At 41.6% G+C, this 17671-nt stretch overlaps 1 long non-coding RNA gene across 1 annotated transcript; it reads right to left on the bottom strand.

Annotated features, from left to right (window-relative positions):
• Positions 1–4238: 4238 nt before the first annotated feature.
• On the bottom strand, positions 4239–10609 carry LOC118988906 (uncharacterized). Its single transcript, XR_005066869.1, has 4 exons — positions 10419–10609; positions 7422–7466; positions 5604–5680; positions 4239–4740 (listed from the first exon to the last, which is right to left on the bottom strand). It is a non-coding gene; the product is annotated as an uncharacterized LOC118988906 (long non-coding RNA).
• Positions 10610–17671: the final 7062 nt, after the last annotated feature.

Raw genomic sequence — 17671 nt, 5'->3', positions numbered from 1 at the left:
AAACCCTGGTCCAGACTACCCTGAAGCTGCCAGTTGCTCCTGCGCTGTCTTAGATAAATCCATCCAGTGGGGTCACGAATCCTGGGTCTTTTAAGTGTCTGCTACTGCTTCCAAAAGCTTGAAAATCAATCCAGGAAACAAATTGCCACATGAGCTCTCCAGAGAACTCTCTATTGCCATTTTGAGCCTCCACTAGTGCATGAGAACTAACAGAGGCAATAATTCCAGTGTTCTGACCTCTGGGTCCATATTAAGTGCACCAAACCATTAATTCTTATTGCTCTGGAGATCCCATGAAGTAAATGTTGCTGTACTACTTTTCCAACTAGGAAATCAGACCAGACTTCTCCCAGAACAGGGCATGAGGGACTTGTGCAGGGCTTCTGCTGGGACCTTCCTGTTTTCTGAGGTACAAGAGGATACGTCCTCAGACCCTAGCCAGGATCTTTGCTTCCATTAACACTATCAAGATGAGTGACTCTCCTGTTAGGTGAGCCAGTCAGCTCAAAGCTAAAACCCAGAAGCACACAGTATCCCTGGGAGCTGGCTCTCCCTTCTCTTCACACCTTCAGGCCCACTGTGACCCTGTCGTAGACTATTTTGCCTCATCCCTCCTGGTGTTTGTTACTTTTGCTCCCCACTCCCCAGACTGAAAGATAAAGACAACTGGACACAATGGCCTCCCGATGTGATGCAAAGTGAATCACAGAGAACACAGATGAAACAGGCAGATCGCAGCAGCACGGAGAAAGCAGAAGTACAGAGTGTTCGTGCCAAATATATTTTACCTGAATCTAAATAGACCTTTAAATCTACCTTCCAGCTTACAGGAAATACTGGAGGAACAAGTTAAACAGGACTACAAAGAATCAGTCATACCAATCTAGTATGTAGATTATTCTATGAAACAAAAAACTTCAAAAGGGATCATCTAGATGAAAAGAGACTTAAAAGAAATAACAAACACATGCTTTGTGGGGTTCTTTATGGGATCCTTATTTGAATAAACCAGTTATAAAAGACATTTGGGGGATAACTGAGGAACTCTGAATATGGACTGGCATTAAATGCTCCTGAGAAATTACTATTAATTTTTAAAGATAGAACAATGAAATTATTCATATATATGAGGACATCCTTACTGTTTAAAGGTGCCTAAAATGTCATGATGTGTGTAATTTATTTTAAGATAATTCACCAAAAAAACTCATATACAGAGAGAAAAAGCAAATGAGGCAAAATGCTAGCAATTAATTGAGCCAAATCTAGGTGGTTGATACTTGTTTATTGTATTATTCTCTCTACTTTTCTGCCTTATTGAAAAACACCCAAGTGTACAGACGAAGTCTGGATCTCCCTTACGTTTATTTCCAAATTACTGCATTCCCTAGGCAGTCATTGTCAAATGCACTTTCCAATTCCGGAGAAGCTTGCATTAACAGTGATCTTGTAAAGCGTTTTAAAGACGTAGAAAGGAGAAAATGAACAAGGACTGCAACTTCCAAATCAATAGTAATGAGTTTAAACCCTCTAATAGGTGCAAACATAGTAGAATTACAACTCTACTCAACAAGGTGCTCTTCTAATGCAGTGTTAGCAAGAGAACGTGGGAATTACATTGTTAGTAGTGCACTATTTAAGTGGCAGCACCAGCTGAAGCCCTCCCTGTGACTTTCCAGTACCATTTCCTCTGCTTGGAGCTCCCTTCTTCCTGCTTCTGACAGTGAACAATTGTCTTTTTAATTCTTTGTTTGAGAGTTCACCATCTGACCCTCTTTCCTATGTTTGGGAAAATCATCAGCTTATGTGTTCAGGTGAAAGACAAATGCTTTCCCAGTGAAAAAGCTGAAAGTGCCAGTGTGGGGAAGTAAACAGAGCTGCAGATCTTTTTTTTGTTACTTTTTACATTTTGAGATGTGGTTTATCCTGCTTTTCCTTGAGTGTATGCTAGCCTGTGGCTTGATTTGCCCAATAGAATGGGTGAAAGTTGTGCTGTGTACCTTTTCAGGTAGAGCATTAAGAGATCTGGAGCTTCTGACTTTGCTGTTTAAAATGCTCCCTCTTGGAAGAGAGACACCATGCAAGCCGTACACTTTCCCTGAGAGTGCCACACTGTGGGAAGCCCGGTCTATGTGATGAGGCCCCATGAAGGAAAACTGACCTGCTCAAGTTCCATCTTTTTCTCAGTCTTGTTTTTTCAATCAGATAATGCTCCACCAGCCAACATTGGCTGATTAACTTAAAAGTATTAAAATGATATTAAGTAGCTCACAGAGTATTAGGTGTGAGCTTCCAGCCCACAGCCCGCCATATGAGTGAGCCATCTTGGACATTCTAGGCAGATGGGCCTTCAGATAATTCTAGACCCAGCAGACACCACTTGGAGGAGGACTGTCCAGTTGAGGCCAGTCAACCTACAAAATCCTGGCATATAATAATGGTTCTTGATGTTAAGCCACTAAATTTGGGGGTGGTTGTTACCCAGCAAAGGAAGCTGGGCAAGCACTCCCCTAGCTTCCTCTGCAGCTGAGTGTGGCTTGTGGCCTAGGCTGTGTGAAGCAGAAACCTCTCCCCAGACTTTGAGTTAGGAACTAATGACACGTGGCAGCAAGAACAACTGAGAACTTTTCTGACAGTGATGGTAGCAACTGCAGCAAAGCTAAACTTCTGAGGCAGCGGGGCCAGTTGCTGTTTTGCATTCTGGGCAAGTGGCACGGGTTATACAAGCCTCAGCAGCATCCTCGCTGGACTACATCTCTGGCATGATTTTGGGAGATGTTTCTGGCCACGGGGACTCTGAGCCTGGTTCTTCAGTCATTCCAGAAATTCTGGGGCTACCTAGTATCATTTTCACAAATCACTTTTTTTTACTGTTGTTCAATTACAGCTGTTCCCATTTTCTCCCTTACTCTCCTCTGCCCTACCCAACCCCCACCTCCCACATTCAATCCTCCCGTGGTTGTCTTTGCCCATTGGTCCTTTACACATGTTCCTTGACTTGACCCTTCCCCTACTTTCCCTGGTTAACAAATTACTTTCTTGTTAATCAACAAATGCCAATTTCTGTTGCTTATGACTAAGAACTCTGACACATACTCTTTAAACTAGGAGTATTTTTTTCCTTAAGATAAAATTCAAAGCTCAAGAAAAACTCCGCCTGGAAACCTTCATGGATATCTTCTCCATATTCTCCCCTACCCCCTCAAATTTTTGCTCCTCTTCTAAGCCCCTTCATAATACTGCTCTTCTCATAGCCATTATAATGTCCCATTTCCTAAACTGTATCTCTAGTGCCTAGTATAGTACTCATTTAACATTGGTTGGATAAATGCATAATTGAATAAAAGAAATCAATGGCATAAAATTTGGTATATTTATAACAGTTCTGGACATAAATAGACATCATTTCAAAAAATGTTACATTTACAGTGTTGTCAGAATATTAATAAAAATAGAGCAAATTTTAGAGTATTGCTGTTATAAAATACTACTGTAAATTCTTTGGATATTACTGCTATTCATAATCTTGATTCTTTCTCAACCTAGTAGCTATCCTTTTTGATGTAAATGTGGAAAGTGTGGGTTTTTACATCCTTTTTGATGTAAAAATGTTGAAAGTGTGGGTTTAAAAACCCATTTATTGATATTCCCTAGAGTATTTAAATATTTGAAAGGAGTTGTATAAGAAAATTCATTTTAGAAGGAACAAGATGATAGATACTTATCATGCAGCTTCTAGCCTTATATTTAGTGAAGTCATGGCAAACATTTCTCATTTAAGAAGAGCGTGGAGTTAAAAGTGAGTGAGAATATTAGTCAAAAAGCCAGCTACTGATGGAAGATTCTCCCATTGCACTAGGATCTTCGGGCGTGGGGCGTGGGCAGCTGTGTCATTCAAGGTTCCACAGGGAATGGTGAACTGCACCAACAGCTGGGAACTATTAAGACAAGTGACCACTTCTTTTCTTTTTTTTTTTTTTTTAAGATTTTATTTATTTATCTTTAGAGGGGAAGAGAAGGAGAGAGGGAGAGAAACAACAATGTGTGGTTGCCTTTTGTGCGTCCCCTGCTGGGAACTGGCCTGCAGGGAACTGGCCTGCAACCCAGGCATGTGCCCTGACTGGGAATCGAACCGCGATCGTCTGAGTCGCAGGCCCGCGCTCAATCCACTGAGCTACACCAGCCAGGGCTACCACTTATTTTCTTTTGACTATTAGTTTATTAGTTAACCACCTAACAATATTAGGTAGTATTTCAAGGCTCAGTCCCAGGGGCTTAGCGGGGCGGACAGATGAATAGGATACTTCTTATCTTCCAGGAGTTTACAAATTGGTATCAGGTATGCTTTATGTACTTTTCTCTATGTTTTATAATTCAATAAGACCATTGCTAAAGGTAACACTTTTTACCTCATGGATCCATGAGGTGTAGGTGAGATACTGTAAGTAAAGTACTGAATACAGGGCTTAGGATAAAATAAGTTTCACCAAATGTCAGTCGTTGTCAATGTTGTGGTTATTCTGCAGATGTTCTATCCCTACCGAACAGGAGATGGGAACAACCTCCTTCTGCTGCATCAGCGGCGTGGGGTTTGAGAGAGACAAGTGGCGTGAAGAAGAGGATGGCGTCCTTGTGAGTACTGTGGCTCCTCTCAGGACTCAGGCCTGAGTGTGGGTTCAAGTGCATCAGTGTTCTAGGCTTCCCAAGGTTCTTCTTTCCCTGTTGTTCTCAAAGCAGTTCCTGGAATGGGGTGAAGCAAGGTTGAATCTTGGGTTATACTCAAGTATAAGAGTGAAATTATAAAATCCACGCACGAAGAAACTGGAGTTTTTGATTCCTAGCCCTTGGGAGCTTTATGAGCTTACCCTGATGCTTCTATTCTTCCATAAGTATAATACACACCTGATACTCAAATGTCTATTGAATGAATGAGCACACATGTCTAATGTATTGCCTGTGTTAAGCCTCTTACTTTCCACAGAAATGTGTTCATCCTGAGCAACTGGAGCACTGACTTAACCAAAGTGCCTGATAAGAGAAGGGTAGTTAATCATTTTTCATAGCACCCAACCTGGAGAAGTGTGACTGAAGCTAACTCCTGCCAGCTCTGTCACAGGTCAGCAATCTATAAAGATCTGCAGTCCCACAGATTCCAAATGGTTACAAAGGGCAACCTCGTCTGTGAGTCACTTCCGCACAAGCTGGCCCCCTTCCATCTGTCAGTTTTGTGCCAGTCCAGCCTCTTTCAAATATAATCTTGAAATTGCTTCCAGAGTGACCTATCTGTGTTACAAATATAATTGTGTCATTTGTTACCAAAAACACTTCACTAGTTTCTCCCAGCCTGACTGAAGGATAAAAACAGAACTTTTGGGCTTAGTAAATAAGATCTTTCATAATCTGTTCTCAGCTTCCTGTTTTGCTGTTTCTTTATATGCACTCAACTACTTGGCGCTCCCTAAATGTTTTTCAAGTATGCATGCTTTTGTCTCACTTGATTCCCTCAGTCTAGAACACCCTTCCCTTCTCTAACTGGTTAATGACTATGAGGCCTTTGAGCATTGCTTAGACATCAGCTACTTCGGGAAGGCATTTTGACTCACCCATCTGAAAACGCCCTTTTTCTAGGCCCCGCAGCACGCTGGATGACACATCATATGGTATAGTAATGGTTAAGGTCCTTGAAAACAAGTGAAGTAGGAGTAGAGAATATGACTTAAAGTTAACACAATCACAGTGAACCACACCAGCTGGTAAGGTCCTGGGAACATTTAATTTATACCAGTGCTATTGGTACTTTAATGTCACCTGAGCTCTTGTTAAAATGTAGAATCTGATTCAGCAGGTCCAGGACCTAAGATTTTGCATTTTTAACAAGCACCTGGGTGATACCAAGGGTGCTGGTGTAAGCTGTACACTTTGAATACCAAGGGGTTTAAACTCTGCAAAGGGCACCCTCCTACTTTCTCAGAATTCTAAGGAATCTAACACATAGTCCTTTTTGACAAGGGGCTTGTGTTCTAACTGGGGGGATAGAATGTACACATAAAGAGACAACTAAGGGCCAGATAACCCCATCAAATTCTACTTCTTTTTTTAAGGTGCAAAGATCATTATCACTGACAGTACTATCTATTATCTTAACTATAGGTTTTAGGTTAACATACCCTAAAGGATCAAACCATATCTATTCAGAGACATTCGAGACCATGCATATTCATAGAATGGTAGCTATGTTCTTGAATAATTATTTTTATTTTAATAAGAAAAATATTCATTTAATTGTTTCAGAGTTCATTATGAAGAAGTTCAGAAAATATGTATGCCAGTAACTTCCATGAATCCTTCTAGCATCTGTGCCCAAGGGCTAAGGATAAGAATATCCATTGCAGCTCTGATTATAACAGCAAAAGAATGGAACAATCTAACTGTTCACTGGTAAGGGAATGGGTAAATAAAATGTAGTTATTCACATTTAACATGAATAAACTAGATCTACACGGATAAGTGGGTAAATCTCAAAAACAAGGTTGATTGCAAAAGCAAGTTGCTGAAGGACACATGTAGCATGAAATTGTCCATGTAAATTTAAACACAAAACAGTACATGTCCTACTTTACAGTATAGACACATGTGTGGGAAATGTTACAAGCAAACCTCAGGACAGTAGAGTTAGATCTCTGCAAAGGGAGGTATGGGTTGGGGGGTTGGGCTGATTTCTGGGGAGATAAGAGGATGGGTTGAGAGGGGAGGCCTTAGTTTTGTCTGCCATATTTTTTGTTTTAGAGAGAAAAATCTGTAGTAAGTAAAGCATAATGTTAATATCTGCATAATCCCCAAAGTGGGTGGGGCCTGTGATGAGGAATCAGTCCCTCCATAATCAGAGACCCTGAAATTTAACATTAATGGGTCTTTAATGTTCTAATGACACCTGTTCTTCAGAACAAATGTAGTGACTCTTTTTCCCCACTCCCCAAATGTATATTTTTATTTCGTCCTTTCAAATAAGTGTTTGAACTTTGTTACTAGGCAAGTCATAGGTTCCAGGCCATCCACCAATGCTGAGTACGAGTGGCTCTGTCTGCGCCACCTCCAGATCTACTCCGACAAATCAAAAGGGAAAAGGTGAACATCCCAACACGGTGTAAACAAAGAATGTCACCAAGTGATCCACAGAAGGAGAAAACTCAAATGACTAGCAGCCATAAAATGATTCCCAACTTTGCTGGTCACCAGAAAAAAATATTGGAACCACAGTAAAACATAATTTAACACATATTAGTTTGCCAAATTAAAAAAGAAATACCGACAGCACTGAATGTTGGTAAGAACATACAGCAACAGGAACTTTTATTTTCCTGCTGGGAGGAATCTCTTCTGGAGAGCAATTTGCCAATACCCCCCAAACAAATGGTACGTACCCCATGGACCCCTACCTCAGGAGTATGTCTCAGAGAAATGCGAGCCTGCATAGTGAGACATGAATATGAATGTTGATGGCAGCACTGTTTATAATAGCAAACATTTGGAAACGACTTACATCATCATCCAAGAAAATGGGTAAATTCTTATACAGTTACATAGCATAGAACAGTTAAAATGAATGAACTACATGTATAAATAGTATATGTTTCTTAAGTGTGATATTGAATAACAAAAATGTTGCCAAAGGAGATACACAATATATTATCTATATATAATACCTGAGAAGCTTACACTATCATTTAACGTTTAGGGATACTTAACATATGTAATAAAATCATTATGACATAACTGGGAGTGAAAAACATCAAATTTAGGACAGTAGTTTTCATTGGCTGTGGATCAAAGAGGGGAAAGTAACCATGGATAGGTTACACAGTGGGCTTCAACTGTGCAAAGTTTCCTAGTTTTTGATGGTGGGTACCTGGGTATTCACTATATTACTCTCCATGGCTTTCTGGAGTTTTGAAAAATTTCATAAAGAAAACTAACCTATAAGAAGATTGAGTCTAAAAAGGAAAGAAGGTTTACTCTGACGGGAGCATAGAGGTGAAGATGGCGATGAGAAGAGGTAAGTGCCAAGTGGTGGCCGGATCAGAGCAGGAGGACTGTGGGGCTGGCTTGGACTGCACCTGAGGATCCTGAGGAGCCACTGCGGAGTCTTAAGCAGCAGTGTGGAGACTGGCGTGGAAGCTGCTCACAGGTTAGAGGATGCTGCACAATTCAAGTGGCAGGCGACAGTAAGCGGGTCAAACTGAGAATGGACACGGTGCCTCAATGGTCCCTTGCTTATTCCCCAGGCTGCTTTGCCAGGGGCCTCTGGGTAGCTTCAGTTCAGAGGCACAGGTAAGAGGTCAGATGGAGGCAGAACGGAAAAACCTTGGTATTTCTCCTCCATCCCCTTTATCTGCTTCCAGTGGCCTCTCCAACAGGGGCTGTGCCCTCCTACAGGGTCCAGCTCCTCTAAGAAAGACACTCTGGCTGTGGAGTCACCTCTCACCACGCAGCCCTGGTAAAAAATTTGTCCCCCCCTGCCTAGGGCAGGTGGTGACTTCCCACTGTTGCTAATCCCTGGGTCGTAGCCCTGTCATTGTTGCAGTCTCAGCTCTTCCAACATCTTGGTAACTGGTTCTCCGTATTAAATCACCCCTATTGATCTACTGTTTCTCTGATTGGACCCTAACTGAGAAATAACCTTTTTGGACACTCCACACTCTGTTTTCTGTGGGAAAAAAAGAGGCTGTGGGATGAGTAGGAGCTTGAGGCAACTGAAGCTCTTAATGAGGTACTTTAAAAAACAACAACAAAAAACAAATGATGGAAACTGCTGAGATGACATGATCTCTTCCAGGGATGTCAACAACTGCCACCAGTTCAGCCAGGCAGACCCATCATCAAAGTTGACCCCAAATTAGCTTTCTCACTTGAGGGACCACCCTGACTCTTCCCTGGGAGGACGCAGCAGAAGGGAATCAGGATACAGACTGAAGCTGCTTAAAACCAGTCTGTTTGTTATTGGCTGTTATTTTTTTTGTAAATAATTTTTATGGTTACAAATTTTTAAAATTATTGTAAACATTTTGGGTAATTCGGAAAATACTGTATTTAAAAATTAAACACACAAAAAAACCAGAAGTATATTTTTAATTGAGAAGGGAATCTGTTTTTATTAAATGGGACCTATGAAACAAAATATTAGATCTAAAATATTCTGTTTATTTGATGCTATGTTTTAAATGCCCTGCTCTTTGCTGATAAGGAAGCTGAAATGAGGACTTTTGTGATCTCACTACTGGGATAGTAATGAAGGCCTCAAATTGGAATAAATTTGTCTGTGCACTGATATCTATCAAGGTACAGATTTTCCCATTAATTATAAAAGGATAAAAACACTATTGTCAAATGGTTTTTCTACAGAGCCTTATCCATTTCAAATGCAAACCTGCCACATTTATATAGACATAAAGGCTTGTGATAAAGCCTTTGACAGTCCTGGAAGATAATGGAACTATTGTAGGAGATGATGTTGGTACAAAGCTACTTCTTGTTAATCACATGGGGAAGTGTATGTGAACTTCCATTAAGCTCAAAGCATTTTTGCCTTCTTTCTCACCCTTCTCTGGGTTTTTCTTTAAGAACATACAGCAAGATTTCTGGTGTTTGAGGCAGCGAACGCTAGTTCTGTTATCTTCCTTCTACTGTGGTTTAAAACAAATAAATAAAAGTTCTTATGACAATTTATAAACCTAAAACTCACTGGGGAGCTTTGTTTTTCCAAATGGTGAATGTGTGTGTGTGTACATATACACACACACACATATACATTGTGTGTATATATATATTTAATAAATAATAAATATATATGTGATATATATTAAATATATATGATATATATGATATATATTATTTTAAAAATAATATATATATATTATTCTGAGCTAAAAGACTGGCTGCCACACTGCAACCCTACACGACTTAAATAGTAGCTGGCAGGACACCCCCCCAAGTAGTACCTCTCCCTATAGCATCTCTCCTGTCTTTTCCTTACTCCTGTCCATCCTTCTCTTAGACCTACCTTCTCCCAACCTCTCTGAGCCAGAACTGGCTCTGAATTGCCACCTCTAGATTCACTCAGTATGTATATATTCAACCCAACCCAGCAAGATGAGTCTTGGGCCTTAGGCAAATAGACTGCCTATTGTTCCTCAAGTGTACCCTGGGGATCTCAAGAAAAAAATAATTTTTATTTTATTTTATAAAAATGAAATCATCTGACTCCAGACATAGTTTTGGGCAAGCGATTTTTTTTAACCGGACAATGTGGACATTTTCACCTATGAATTCACACAGTGCTTTCTCTTTCTTTTTCATGGCTGCATAGTATTTCATAACATGCTGACCATAATTTTTAAAAACCAATTCCCATGTTGACTCACATTAAGGTACCTTTCCTGTGTTTCACTGTGACAGATAATGCTGCGACAGCCAATGCTGTGATTTCTTGATGGATTTGTCTGGGGAGTCAGGTAGAAGTGGAAGGAGGGAAGGGTAGCATGTCAAAGGACTGCCAGCATAGTTTTGGATGTGATGGTGACTCCAGCTCCTTCAGTCATCACTTGTCTGAGGAGACGGTCATTTCCTACACAGGACATTTTGGGAACAGCAAAGTAGCTTTAGCAATTATAGCCACATGTAATATGATATGATCTGTATATACTAAACTACACAGCTGACTGCAATCTAACACCAGCCCTCCAAAAGAAAAATGAAGAAAATTCTCAGTTTTGTAGAGTATATTTGAGTGTCTGAGCTTAAACTTCTATGCAGGGATGACTGCACAGGAAGGCTTTAATTCCCTTTCCTTCTACTGATGTTCACCCTTTGGTCAAAGCATGGCTGTGCTTCCCACACCTCTTTCCACCTTTGCTCTGTTTTGGGCTCCCCTGTGGGCAACCTGCCATCAGGCTTCTGTTTGACCTGGTGCCTCCCAGGCTGAGTTTCTCAGTCTTTGTTCTCAGGACCAAGTGAGGGCAACTCTGCTCGCTGCTTCACATAGACTGCCATTTGCAGAGAGCTCAAGCCCATGGAGAAGCCCTGGAGGGACTAGAAGAAGGTACCTTCAACATTTGGTACTTTGCTTCTGTCATGAGTCTCTTGTATTGCTCTCCCTGCCAACCTTTTCCTACTCCTCTTAGGAGAACTGTCTTCTTCCCCGCCAGGGCTTTCAGCCTTCACTTCCACAGGAAATGAGTCTCTCAGTCTCCCCACAAAATTCCAAGAGGAAAGGAACTGGCCTTTCGTTCACAATTGACCACAGAATGATATGAGAGGTGGTGGGAGCCGGAGTAAATATTCTCTGGAGTTGACATAAATGCATCTTCCAATAAAAACCAGCTGCTGCTGTCACTGGGATGGGTAGAAAGCTTACTTTGTTTGGAATGATCAATGATGGGATTACCAGAAAGTCAGTGCATCAAGGAGTGACTTAGAATATTTACTGGATGAGGAAATGAAGATCAATTTGTTTTATTCATGCTGTATATGAATATGTGTGTGATTTCCTTCCTTTGCAAAGGAGCAAGCTTCTAAAATTGAGAGGGCCAGTCTCCAAGGGGATAACTAGTATTTTAACAGCCTGCTGTGGGTGAAAAATTTCGCTTCTCTCGGTACTGAGAGGTGCATGCTAATAGTTATCCCAGCCATCAGTTGGTTGGCCAAAGATTTCTATCAGACTCAGACACTCAGATAGATGTTCCAACGAGCTCTATAGTCAGCAGGGACTTGTAAAGACTTTTCTGGAGGAAAACAGTTTGTACCCAATGCATTATCCAGGCATGTTTGTTTTTCAGATTCATAAATCATTTTGTTGTTAGAGCAGCCTTTTTATTACTCTTGACTTTCTATTGAATTCTTCAAAGCAGCTGTTCCAAAAAAAAGTAGCTGTTACTATTTTTCACTCTTCCCAAAGAACTTCGGAGCTCTCCCTCATCCTTGAGATGACTTGCACAACTAATATGCTGAGGATGTCAAGGCCTCCTCCCGAGTCCCTGCTGTGTCAATGTTGTCTGCATCATCATGTAGTCTTTGCTTTTTCCTTCATTCTTTCTACCCATCTCCAGAGAAGCCACATCCTATCTTTGTTCTCAAAGCTAACATTTTCTGAGATTCCTGATTTGACCAATTCTCCATCTCCACCTCTGTCTCCCTCTTCCTGGCATCTTCAAGTTCACATTTTGTTCTAGTTTCTTCCTCCATTGTCTTGACTGCAAAAACCTGTACCATGACTACGCTAACCTGTCTGTGTGGAAAGTGCAAACTATGGTGAATTTATCTGGAACCATCACAATTTTTATTAAAGCCGGCCCCTTAAAAGTTGTCAATGAACTGCTTAAACACCACTTCCAATGACCTCATCTTGCTGATTTCTGAAACCCCTGATGCTCCTGACTGCGGGCCATACTTAGAAAAGGAAGACAGTGGGAATGAGAAAGTGAGAAAGAAGTAAAGGAGAGTCCAGAAGGGAAGTGCAGTTTTTGCAAACAGCCAGTGGAAGAGGTAGAGCTGAGTCAAACAGACCAGGACCGTGGGCTTTGTTCCTCACTGTGGAGAGTGGAGAGGGCAGAGCTGGCTCCCAGGCCCTCCTGTCAGAGCCAGGACAGCAGTTCTGTGCAAACTGGTGGGCTTGGGTAGAGCACGGCTTAGGTAGAGCAATGGCCATGTGGCTGTTATTTTAAGGACGGGAGTTAGACAGACACCCCAAAGGTCACAGGAGGTTTCCCTTTACTTTATAAATTTAGGCGTATTGATAATGCTTACCCCAAATTTCTCTAATCTAAATAATCTAAGTTATTCCAAATCCAAGACTATACCCAGGAATGGAAGGTAACCTTAGAGGCTCTCTCTTTCTTCAGATTCTTACCAGAATACCACCCTTTTCCTCCCTCTCTGGCCTTCCTGTGTCACTGGTTCATCCGTTACATGTGCTGTAAAAGCCAAACTTTTACCTCAAGGTTCCCCTTCAGGCTGATTCCTCTTTTCTCAGTTTCCCTACACTTGATTTCTTATTCATTCCCATGCTTTTTGAAAGCTTGATGAAACTGTCTTTGATGTGACCAAGACTATACTAGGTCCTGGAGGGCACAGTGTATTTTGGATAATTTTGAGAGGTGATCAAATCTGTATTAAGTAACCGCACCCTAATCACCAGTTTGGAAGACTGTATGGTGATGATGGCCCCATAAATACATGTTAGAAATTACATTATCGGTTTCTATAGAAACAATAGTGCTAATTTCATAGGTCCCTTGATGTGGTACATTCTTTCATTATTTGTGACCTTTAATTTAATGGTAGATTTCCTAGTGGGGTACCTGAGGGCCTATTTCTTTAAGATGCTCAAGATGCATTGAGTGTAATGATAATTAATGAGGACATGTAAGAAGAATGATGGAATTAGAAAATTGCCACTGGCCCTCACCACAGTAATAATTGCTTTAGGCCAGATTCATCAATAAAAGCTAAAATTAGTGAGCAAAACTATGATGAGGAACGGAATATTTATGTAATAACATCTCCCATAAGAGACATATATAACAGATAGAATTAGCAATTTTACAATGGAGAAACCTGGCAGATACCGCCTTAACCAAGTGATCAAAGGGAACATCCCCGTTAGCGGGATAAACAGGCACCACGTACCCCCTGACACCAAGTACTGAAAAGCCACTCCATGGTTTCTGTAAATAGTCCTGACAAAAAAAAGTATAACCTAATCCAATTACAAGGAAACACCAGACAAACGCAACCTGGCGTTTCTACAAACTAACTAGCCTGTGCTCTTAAGAAGTATCAAGGTCATGACAAACAAAGAAGACTTTTTCAAATTAATGGGTATTAAAGAAACATGACAGCTAAACACATCATAAAATTCCCAATTGATTCTGGGCTGAAAAAAAATTAGTGGGGCAATTGGTGAAATTTGCATAAAGTTTGTAGATTCACTAATAATATTGTTTTAGTGCCAATTTCTTGATTTTGGCACTTGTGCTATGCTTAAGTAAGAAAATGTCTTTGTTTTTAAAAATACACATTGAAATTTGACATGTAAACAGACATCACATCTGTAATTGATTCTCAAATATTTCATTAAAAATTTCATATGTATAGAGACAGAATAATAAAATTAAGAGTGATAATGTATTAATATTTGGGAAATTTGGTAAGAGTACACAGCAATTCTTTGCACTATCTTTGCAATGTATCATTCTGGAATTATTTCATAATATAAGGTTTAAAAACAACTCAGAATACTAATACTAACATTTACTGAAGGCAATGAACACTTACCAAGGACTTACTAAGTACTCTTCCCTCTACCTCGTATGTATAATTTCTTTTAATCTTCACAGTAACTCTATATGGTACATACTCATTATTAACCTCAGATAAAGAAGAAGGAAACAGGTTAGAAAGGTTAAAAAAACTTGGCCAAAATCACACTGTTAGCAGTGGTAGAGTCATAATTTAAGGAGAGGATGTCTGAATCCAGAGGTCATGCGCTTGGCTTCTGTGTTATGTATAATTTATTAAAGATTGCTTAGATAAATTAGCCATTTAGCTGGCTAGCTTAGCTCTCTGGACAATTCAGTGACACCACAACATATAGATACAGCCAGGTGACTCTGGCTGAGACACAGTTTCCAAACACAGTTTTAAATAAGGTAGGGAAGGTACTTCTTACCTGTATTTGGTTCTTTCTCCTTCCTGGGACACATCAAACACTACATTTCCTAGCTTTCTTGCTGTTAGCCAAGGCCACGTGACTACTTCTAGCCAATAACATGTGAGCAGGAGTGCTGTGCCTCATTCCCATGGTGAAGCATTGAAGGGCACGCGTGTCCCCTCTGTACTCTCTCTTCGCGTCTATGGTGACTGTGAAACCCACGAGTTGAAATGGCAGAGCCACACGGTGGAAATAGCCTGAACACTAGAGTCACTGCAAGAAAAACAGATGCCTGGAATGATCACCCACCCCTGTTGGATTTTGGGAGAACAAGAAATAAAACTTCTGCTAAATTAAGCCACTGAGCTCTTGAGGTTTACAGTGACTCTAGCCTAATGTAGTCTGTGGAGATTCTAAGGGCTTAAAACTGTTAGGGTTTGAGCTACAGCAGGCAACTAAAATGAGTTGAGTAGCTGAGAGTGGGACTGAGAGAAGGGACTAGGAGTGGGGAGGCGGACTGTGCAGCCTCAGGTGGGTGTCTCGTTACAGAAAAGAGCTGCTGCTCAGATCGAGCTCACTCTCTCACACAGTATACTTTGGGCTCATCATTGCCAGATCTTGACCTAATTTTTTTCCAAAAAAAAAAAGCTGGAAATCAGGATGTAAAAATCCCTCAATTTTTAAATGTTGTCTGCTCATACAGATAAAAAAAAACACCTCAAATGAAACTGAAAACAAAGCCAAAAACAAAAGGCAGATACCCTCACTGTTTCCTAAGCATCATAGATATGTTTCTGTCTCAAGGATTTGTGCAGTTGCTTGTCCTTCTGCCTAGAATGTTCTCCCTCTAGACAATTGCAAGCCTTGCTCTTTTTTCTCTTCAGGTTTTTGCCCACATGACACCTTTTCCACAAAGCCTTTCCTGATCACCCTCTTTGAAATTATAACACCCTCTCCCTCACATCGTATAGTCTCTCCCCCTTCCCTGGTTTCTTTCTCTATACTATTTTATCACCTTCTAAGTGAACAATAATTTACAAAACCTATTGACTGACCTGCCCATTTCCTACCACTGTAACCGGAGCATACAAAGGCAGGGCTGTTGTCCTGATTTGTTCACTTTTGCGTGCAGAGCGCCTAGAATACTAGCATCTGGCACATAGAAAATGCTCAGTATTTATTTGTCAAGTAAATACATCTTTTAAAACACCCCACTATGTGGGTCAGACAAAGCTTGGTTGGAGGTTGATTCAGTTCGGGGGACATCAGTGTATGATTTCGCTGTGAGACCGTTATTGGGCTGACCTTGGAGAAAAGTGCCATTTAGAGTTGCAAGCAGTTTTCTGCCTCCCACAAAGTAGACATTTGATTTATTTTGTTCTGAAAAATGGACCACAATGACTTTTAAGAAAAGTCCTGTAAATTCCAGGGAGCCTCATGCTTGCCCGTGTCTTCACAGAACACTGACAGCTGTGTATTTGTCATCTTGCCTCTGCTATAAGTCCTCAATTCATTCATTCACACTCAAATTTTTGTCTCCGTCCTGGTGTGCAGACCAGTCCTGGTCTTCCTGTTGCCAGACAGCTTCCTGGCCAGGGGCTGGAAGCTCCTGTCAGATGACCTCCAGGTCCTTGCCTCAGCCAGGAAAAATTTCAAGGACAAATTGGAATGAGAACAAAGCAAATTTTACTCAGGGAGAGAAAAAGGAAGAGGCCAGGGCATGGACACTGCTGTGAAAGAAGCAAAAGGTATACGTCCCAGGGGATGCTGGCCAACTCCAGAGTGAGTTGTGCGCTTTCTCAGTTAGTTCCTGGGGTTTTATGTGTGTCCAAGGGTGGGGATGGGTTGTCTTCAAGTTTTGTGGCTCCAGATTTTGTCTCTGCCTTCTGGTTGGGAGGGGGCCTTGTTGTGACTTGTAAAATCACCCATGCAGGGGTTTCCTGCTGTGAACTGTTTCCCTTTGATCATGCCCAGAGGTAGGGAGGGGCTCTGGGGAGAGGATGTCAGCTCCTGCTGGTGCACTCCACTTGCTGGAATCTTTCCCTGACTTCTTTCTGTCCTTCCTCATTCACGGTTACACAAGCCAATGCATTCCCTTTTGCTTGTTGAAGTGGTTTGATCTGGGTTTCTGTCACTGTGAATGCAGGAGCCCTGAGTAGTCTAATGTGACTTTGAGCAAGCTGCTTCATGTTCTGAGTCTCGGTTTCCTCACTTATAAAAAGGAGGGGGTCTGGGTGGATAAGCACAAAAGCCTTTTCAGGATTTTCACATTTCAGAATTCTAACACAGGAGTCTCCCAGTCTATGGAGCCCCAGCATTTTTGACCGCGGGTGTACTTGGTTCCCTGGAGGCACACTCTACCCCTGTCACCACCAACCCCTCCGACTTAGGGTGTCTATTGCTCCCACCTCATTTCGGGGTGGGCTGTTCTGGCTGTTAGCATAGGTGGATAGATAGTAATGAAAGAAGGCCCTAAAGGGAATCAGACATTGTTGAGTGAGCCTAATGGGCTGGGGGGCTGAAATGGGCACTGAGCCTACTTACTTCACTAGGAAGTTACAGCGTCACACACTCCCCAGGGCACCCTCCACCCTTGGGGCCTAAATCCCTGAAGCAGGCAGGAAGGACCAGTCCTGAGGGAGGAATGAAAACAGCAGCAGAAATTCCTCCCCTGGGCACACGCCCAGTAGAAGTTAAGATGGTTCAGAGGGAGGTACTCCCACTTTGAGGCATGTGAGCCAAAATGGTGACCAAAGAGGCCTGTCAGTCCAGCCTGGCAAAAGGATTGGACTGGATAAGGGACACAGCACTGCGGGGAAGATGTAGGAGATGGATGGTTGGCGGGAGGACCCGGTGCCAGCCCGCCAAAGATTGGGAAGTAGATTGGTTAGTTTGAAGAAGAGGCCGGTCCTTCCCAAGCCCAAGATAATGAAAAACCCAAGCTAAACATTGTCTGTCTGTCTCTCC

Source organism: Sturnira hondurensis, unplaced genomic scaffold (assembly GCF_014824575.4).
Source record: "Sturnira hondurensis isolate 20B ecotype Veracruz unplaced genomic scaffold, ASM1482457v3 Scaffold0006413, whole genome shotgun sequence".
Lineage (NCBI taxonomy): Eukaryota > Metazoa > Chordata > Mammalia > Chiroptera > Phyllostomidae > Sturnira > Sturnira hondurensis.
This window is presented reverse-complemented; position numbering and strand designations above follow the sequence as displayed.